The following is a 6,685-nucleotide window of genomic DNA, read 5'->3' as shown; positions in this document are numbered from 1 at the left end:
AGGCGAGGAAGAAGGGGATTTTCACTTCTTACTTCACAGACTTCTTTTTAGTGTTCATGAGTTTTACAACAAACAGGGTGTTGCTTTTGTAATCAAAACAGTTTTTAAGAGAATGGGTGGACACTGAATTCACCCTGGAGCACAGCTTTCTGGGGGGCACACAGAATGGAAATCTTCCAGTTTCCTAAGCAGGCATTCGTGGACCTCCGAAGGCCTGGACATGTTACCTTCTAACGCCCAACATACACTTGATTAGGGAACCACAGCCTTTCTGAGGGTAACTTCTGAGGCCCTTCTCAGGCACCCTCTTCCTTACAGGGCTGTAAGAATTCATTACCTCTTAAAGTGGCAACCCCCCCCCCTTGTCCTATAGGATTTCCTCCCGTGAATATTAGCTTCTGAGAGGGACCCAGCACTTCCTGCTGCCCTGGAGATTGATCTTACTGTCTCTTGTGTGCTCAGCTTTACAGCTGAGGCAAGAAAGTAATGAACGTGGGGTAGTGATCAAGTTTGTGTGATGTGCTAGCTATCCACTGCTGTGTGATAGATTTGGCCCCAAAACACAGCAGCTTACTTACTTATCACTTTGCAGTTTCTGTGGGTCAGGAATTTGAGTGTATCTCAGCTGGGTGCCTCTGGCTCAAGGCGTCTCAAGTGATGCAGTCAAGCCACAGGCGGAGGCGGTGGTCTCATCTGAAGGCTCCACTGAGGTGGCCTCTGTTTCCAAACTCATTCATGCGGTGGCCAGCAGGCCTCAATCCCTTGGCTCAGGGGACTCTCCACAGGACTGCCGAATACAGCCGGATTCCCTCAGAATCCAAGAGCCAGGAAGAGAGAACAAGCCTCCCACAAAGAAGGCTTAGTCCTTGAATAATCTGATCTCAGAATGGATGTCCCATTAGTTCTGTCATATTCTGTTTGTCAGGAACAAGTCAGTGCGTTCTGCCCGTGCTCAAGGGGGAAGGGATGGCACAAGAACAGGAATACTGGGGAGCAGGGAGCACTGGGGCCATCTTACAAGCCACCAACCACTCGGAATCCTTCAGATTCTCCATTCCAATTACCTTAACTCTCCCTTTCCAAACCAGTGCAAGGAGGACATCCACGGTGCCAGGTTAGTCCTGAGGATGGGGATACTCACTAGCCCTTCCTCCAACCCAAGCCCCCAACCTTTGTCCTCCTCGGGGCTAGCTGGCCCGGGGGAGGGGGCCCTCAGTCCCCCATCTCAAGCCCTCACTACACAAAGGAGAGTCCCCAGAGACATTCTTTCTCAGTCCACTGTCCAGGCTTCCCCAGAAGGTAAAGACCTTTTACAGGGAAATACGGCATATTCTGAGGTTCGTGGTTGGGCACTGGGTCAGACGTGGCTTGGGCACTGCTATCACCAGTCCGAGGTGGCACCCCTAAGTGGTGAGACCTTTCACGTGAGTCCCGTTCGACTTCTGCAGCTGTGAAATAAGTTAAAAATAGTGCCTCTCTCAGAGGAAAGAGTGTCACGTCAGGAGGATGAAGTGAGATCATGCTCATAAAGTAAAGTGCTCAGTGCAGTGGCAGTCACATGTGAGAGAATAACCAAGAGTTGTCATGATCACAACCATGAGCTTCAAATTAGAAACCCAGAGACCAAAAGGCAAAGCAGAACAGCCATCCTGAGGAGTACGCGGATTCCTGCTATGAAAACACACTTTCTCTGACACAAAATGGGCTCTGCCCTTACCTCCTCCTTTTGGGGATCAGACAAAACTTCCTGACGCAGAGAAATGCTGTCTCCAAGTCTTCCCTGTGCCCCAGAAGGGACAAAGGTGACAAGGTGCTTAGCTGTGGGCAGCAGAGCAAACGCCACCCCCACCCCCCACCCCCACACGTGTTTTCCTCCCGCACCGCTTCTCTCCAGGGAGACAGGTGTTAGACAGAGGGTGCGCGAGTTCGGGCTGAGTGGAACCCCAGCCAGAGCGTGCGATGTTGAGTCGCACTTGGTCTCCGCCTGGCATATGACATTGGCTAAGTCGTAGGTCAAACTGTGGCTTTCCTCACTCACAAAATGGGGGTTTTAATAACATCCACTGGCTTTTTGTAAAAATGGAACCCAACTGTGAGGTCCCAGAGAAATGTGAATTTTAAGGTAACAAACTCATAGACTGCAAAAGTAAAGGCAAATTTCTCATCTGGAAGGGAGAGATTTAAGACAATGTGCAGCTGACCACTCTACAAAATAACGGAAAAGGTTTCCTTCGTTTGGGATGGAGTTACCTTTGTGATTATTCTGTTGACTGAGAAGCCTGCTGGAGACGGGTCAGAGGGCAGAGCTTATCCCCACTCGCTGGGCCCCTCAGGGGGTGGATGCCTCCATCTGAGGAAGGGGAAACTTGATCAAAGGCTCTCCTCGGCTAGGAATGGGGGAGCAACGGGTCGGCCCTGCCGCGTGTGGCTAGCTAAGAGGAGAAAGGGCATGGTCCAGGGGCTCCGGGAGCAGGCATTTCGGAATGCAGGCTCAAGCTTTTCTCTGCGGCACTGGCATCCCCGGATCCGTCCCGAACTGTGCTCCCTGGGGGAGGAAGGAGGAGCCTGGCTCCACACAGGTCCAGCCACAGGGACTGGATAGGAAAGGCAGAGATGCCGGAGGGAGGGACCAGGGGTTTGGAGCCAAGCAGCCAGCTGAGGCACCATGCAACAACCAGGATGGATCTGTGGAACAAGTGAGTATTCCTTGGGGATCCTTGGAAACACGTGGGGTGGGGAACTGAACACAAAAAAGTCTGGATTTCCTGCCTGCGGAATGGAAATTTTTCAGTCGGGCATTAAAGGAAAGGACTACCCTTAGTGCTGGCAAACCTGGGGACAGCCGGATAAAAATGTGGTCACCCTGAACTGGGAGCTGGCAGACTTGGTCCTGGGGTGGCGGTGGCCACTCTGACCCACGTTCGAGGAAGCAGAAGTGCTAGTGGCATCAGTCGGCCCAAATCCACCTGCCCTGTGTGGGTCGACTGAGAGAGCATGGTGCTGGCCCTTCCGTCTCTGCTGTAAGGGGAACAGAACTCAAATGTTCACGCTGATTCGCAACGTCAAAGCACAGGGAAATGCCATGTGTCTCCATCGGGTGTAAGGGACAGGCTCACTGACAACTGTCTCATGTCTTTCCAAGGCTCTGCTCTAAAAGGAACTGTTTTTAAAAGGCCTTCCCTCCCCCTCTAGCAATTTCTCACATACAGTGATGCACCATGGGCTTCTTCATGCTCCCTTCTCTGGTCTTCCTTCCTCTAGCCTGGCCTCCTCGAAGCTACTCACACGCTGTAGGCAAGGCGGAGTGTGTCCAGTGCCAATCCAACCTGGCCAGGCCCTTGCCTCAAGCCCTCCGTGGCTCCCTACTGCTCTTAGGGGGATCGGGGCCTGAGCTCCCCACTCACGGTGTCCGGGCCCCAGGCCATCTCACCCCTCCCTTCCACTCCAGCTGCTTCTCACAACACCCTCCACCTCATTCTCTACTCTCCAGCCAGTTTTTCCAACAAACATGTTTTTCCCCACTCCAGGACTCTTGCACAAGCTGTTGTCTTTGTCTGGCATGCTCACCTCCCACCTCTTCACTTAGCTTATTCATTCTTTAGGGCTTCCCTCCAGAAAGCCCTCCCTGGCCCCCCACACTGGGGTGGGGCCCCCTCTATAGATGCTCCTTTGCCTTTCCCTTCATGGTGCTCAGCTCACTTTCAGTTTCCGGTTCACTCCTGCCGGTCAGGTCTGGGCTGTGGGTGCCACCAGAGCAGAAAGGGTATCTGTCTCGTCCACCACCACCCATCATTCGCTGGTGGGCACCGAGAACACACCGTCTAGCGGAGGGCTGGCACATGCTGCCCTCAGGCTCCAAGTGCAAGCCCCTCACTCGCTGTGCTGTTCTGGGGGCTTTGGGACACAGCGTAAGTGCTTCTTTCTGAGAGTCCTTTTAGATACCCCACAGGTTAGGTCTCTTTTACGCTTGGAAACAACTTGCCTTTATTTTAAACGTCAGAGTCCATATTTGAAAACAAAGCCTTGCTTTATTTATGGAAGGGTTTGCTTGTCTGAAGGAATTCCTTAGGTTCTAGAAATTCCCTTCACATATCAGAGGCCAAAATCCATCTCCTATTTTCAGATAAAAACTGGGTAAATTTACCAAGAATGTCTAAATGTTCTCTCACAATTCAGAACTGTCAGAGTGCCTAATTTTTGTTCCTTGAGAGATCACAGTCTTCCAGACTGCCTATGGTTACCTTTGGAATCAGTTCTAAACCTTTGAAAATCCACTGCACTCTTAATTTCATGTAGCTATTTCCTGGAGGGAATTATAGGTAGTGAAAACCAAACACCCTCTGAGTCAGTAGAGCTGTTTAGAAATAAACGGTGCAGGCCATTCTTTAGTCCGACCTGGGTGTTAACAAGGCGTTGCTATCAGACAAATTTAAGCTGCAAATAATTGACCTAATTCTCACCACTCTTTTTTTTTTTTTTTTAATGTTTATTTTTGAGACAGAGGGAGACAGAGTGTGAGTGGGGGAGGGTCAGAGAGAGAGGGAGACAGAATCGAAAGCGGGCTCCAGGCTCTGAGCTGTCAGCCCAGAGCGTGACTCAGGGCTTGAACCTATCAACCGCGAGATCACGACCTGAGCCGAAGTCGGACGCTTAACCGACTGAGCCACCCAGGCGCCCCTCACCATTCTTTTTACGCTTTGAAGTAACTGGGAGGAAACTTTTTGAGACAGTCTTACTTTTAAAATGTAGCAAGTTTTTCCCTCAGTGTTTTTTAAATTATGCTTCACGAGATACAGTGAGGCAAAGTGCGGCCAACTGGCCCTAAAATTTGCATGAGAAGGAGCTGGAATACACACGCACACGGTAACAACTGCTGCGTGCGGGTACAAGCAGACGGTCCCGAATAATCCCAGGAAACCAGTTGCCATAGAACCTTCCACACAGGTTCAAAAGAATTGTTGTAAAAATAAACCCCATACCTGCCATTAGAGGCAAATATCTGCCGAAGCAGCATTCGAGGTCTCCAGCAATGGAGGCAACAAAGCAGCAGGAAATATCCGGGGCTGACCTGAAGTCCGTCCCAGAGAATAACTCCCTCCCCCCAAGGGAAAGACCTACAGTGAGGACTTTGCCAAGGGAAAAAGAAATGGTTTCAGACATTTTTTCCTATATTGTACTTTCCAGGAATTATGTAACTATTCCTCCTTCGATAAACAAATCCAGCCCCGGGACAGGTTGGGTTTCCAAGAGGGACGAGCACTGAAACCACAACCTGGCTGTGGGCAGGGTCTGTCCCCGGTGACCAGATGGGCAGGTAGGGCCCGACTGCCCTTAGGGCGACGAGCCCACTGAGCCTCAGAAGGGGAATCTTGCTTCATTCTCTTTAACGGAACCGTGGTGTCCCTGTGGTAAACCCGCGCGTGCCACCCCGAGAACAGAAAGCACATTGGTGTCGCCTCCTGGTCTCTCCCTCTCGCTCGGATGCATGTCAGGCGTCATTCTGATCGAGCAAGAGAAATGCAGCCCGACTGGCTGTGGGGAGAGGGAAGCGGCCGTCAGGCAGGAAGGGCAGGAGCGAGGCAGAGGCTGGGCTCTCAGGGGCAGAGGCAGGAGGGTGGTGCAGCACCAAGGCCTCTCTCCAGAGAGGCACTCACCTCACTCCACAAGAGGCAGCCGAGATGAGGCCATGCAGGACAAGGAGGGCCGCGGCTCCAGAAACTGAGGGCCGACACAGGCAGTGTGTCCACCGCAAGGGCGGACCCGTCCTGCAGCCTGACAAGAGTCATCGGGTGGCACACGAGGGACCTCTGGCCAGTGGCCCGAGGAGGTGACTCATACGCTCAGTCTGATTATAAAGGACAGGGGATCAGAAAGGGGAGACGGTATCGGTGCGGTTTGCCCTCAGAAGCCCAAGACAGGACCGCGGTGAGTGCCGCAAGAACAGAGAGTGCCGCAAGAAAGATTCAAGATAATTCATCCTACTTCATACGGTGTCTGATGGAGGCCACCCACAAGTCATAAATAGCAGAGGACACACATGTGGCAACTGTAAGGGTAGAGCAGGAAAACAATGACCTGGGCAGTGGACGTGGGGAGTCAGGAGAGGGCAGTGTCACAGCCCAGGGCTTACGGCCAGACCACGGGGGCCAAGTCCTGGCTCTGCCACTCTCTAGTTATGCGACCCTAGGCGACCTCTCAGTGACTGCTTATTCACGGGGCCATTGCGAGTGTTCACCGAGATCAGGCCATCAGCAAAACGCCTAGCAGAGTGCCAGACACACAGACAGCAGACAGTAAGCAGCAGCTCCCATGACCACTCTCCGGAGTAGACAAGAAGCCGTCCCTAACAATCCAGGAGCATCTCTGCTAGTTGAACCAGTGGGCCTGCGCTAGACAACCCTCACCCTCAGACTATCGATTTCATCCCTCCGTTGATCAGCCTCGGGCAAAGCGGCGACAGGTTTGTGAGCTGCGCATATCCACACACCCTCCTCCCTCTGAGATAGTGACTGGCAAGTCAAGTGGAAAGACACTGTGGTTTACAGTAAGCCGTAAGAGGAGAGCAAGGAAAGAATGAGAAAGCAGGGAATGATGTTCAATTCAATAATATGGCATGAAGACTAAACAAATGTCAGTGAGTGAAAGGCAAGGTCTCTCATCCTGGGTCCAACTAAGTGCAGTTCTC

The 6,685-nt window shown here is 52.1% G+C and overlaps 1 protein-coding gene across 17 annotated transcripts in view; it reads right to left on the bottom strand.

Moving 5' to 3' along the window:
* RALGPS1 (Ral GEF with PH domain and SH3 binding motif 1) overlaps positions 1 to 6,685 on the bottom strand; it is a 277,984-nt gene that overhangs the window by 143,133 nt on the left and 128,166 nt on the right. The gene's annotated exons all lie outside the window — the stretch shown is intronic.

This window comes from Felis catus, chromosome D4 (assembly GCF_018350175.1).
Source record: "Felis catus isolate Fca126 chromosome D4, F.catus_Fca126_mat1.0, whole genome shotgun sequence".
NCBI classification, from domain to species: domain Eukaryota; kingdom Metazoa; phylum Chordata; class Mammalia; order Carnivora; family Felidae; genus Felis; species Felis catus.
This window is presented reverse-complemented; position numbering and strand designations above follow the sequence as displayed.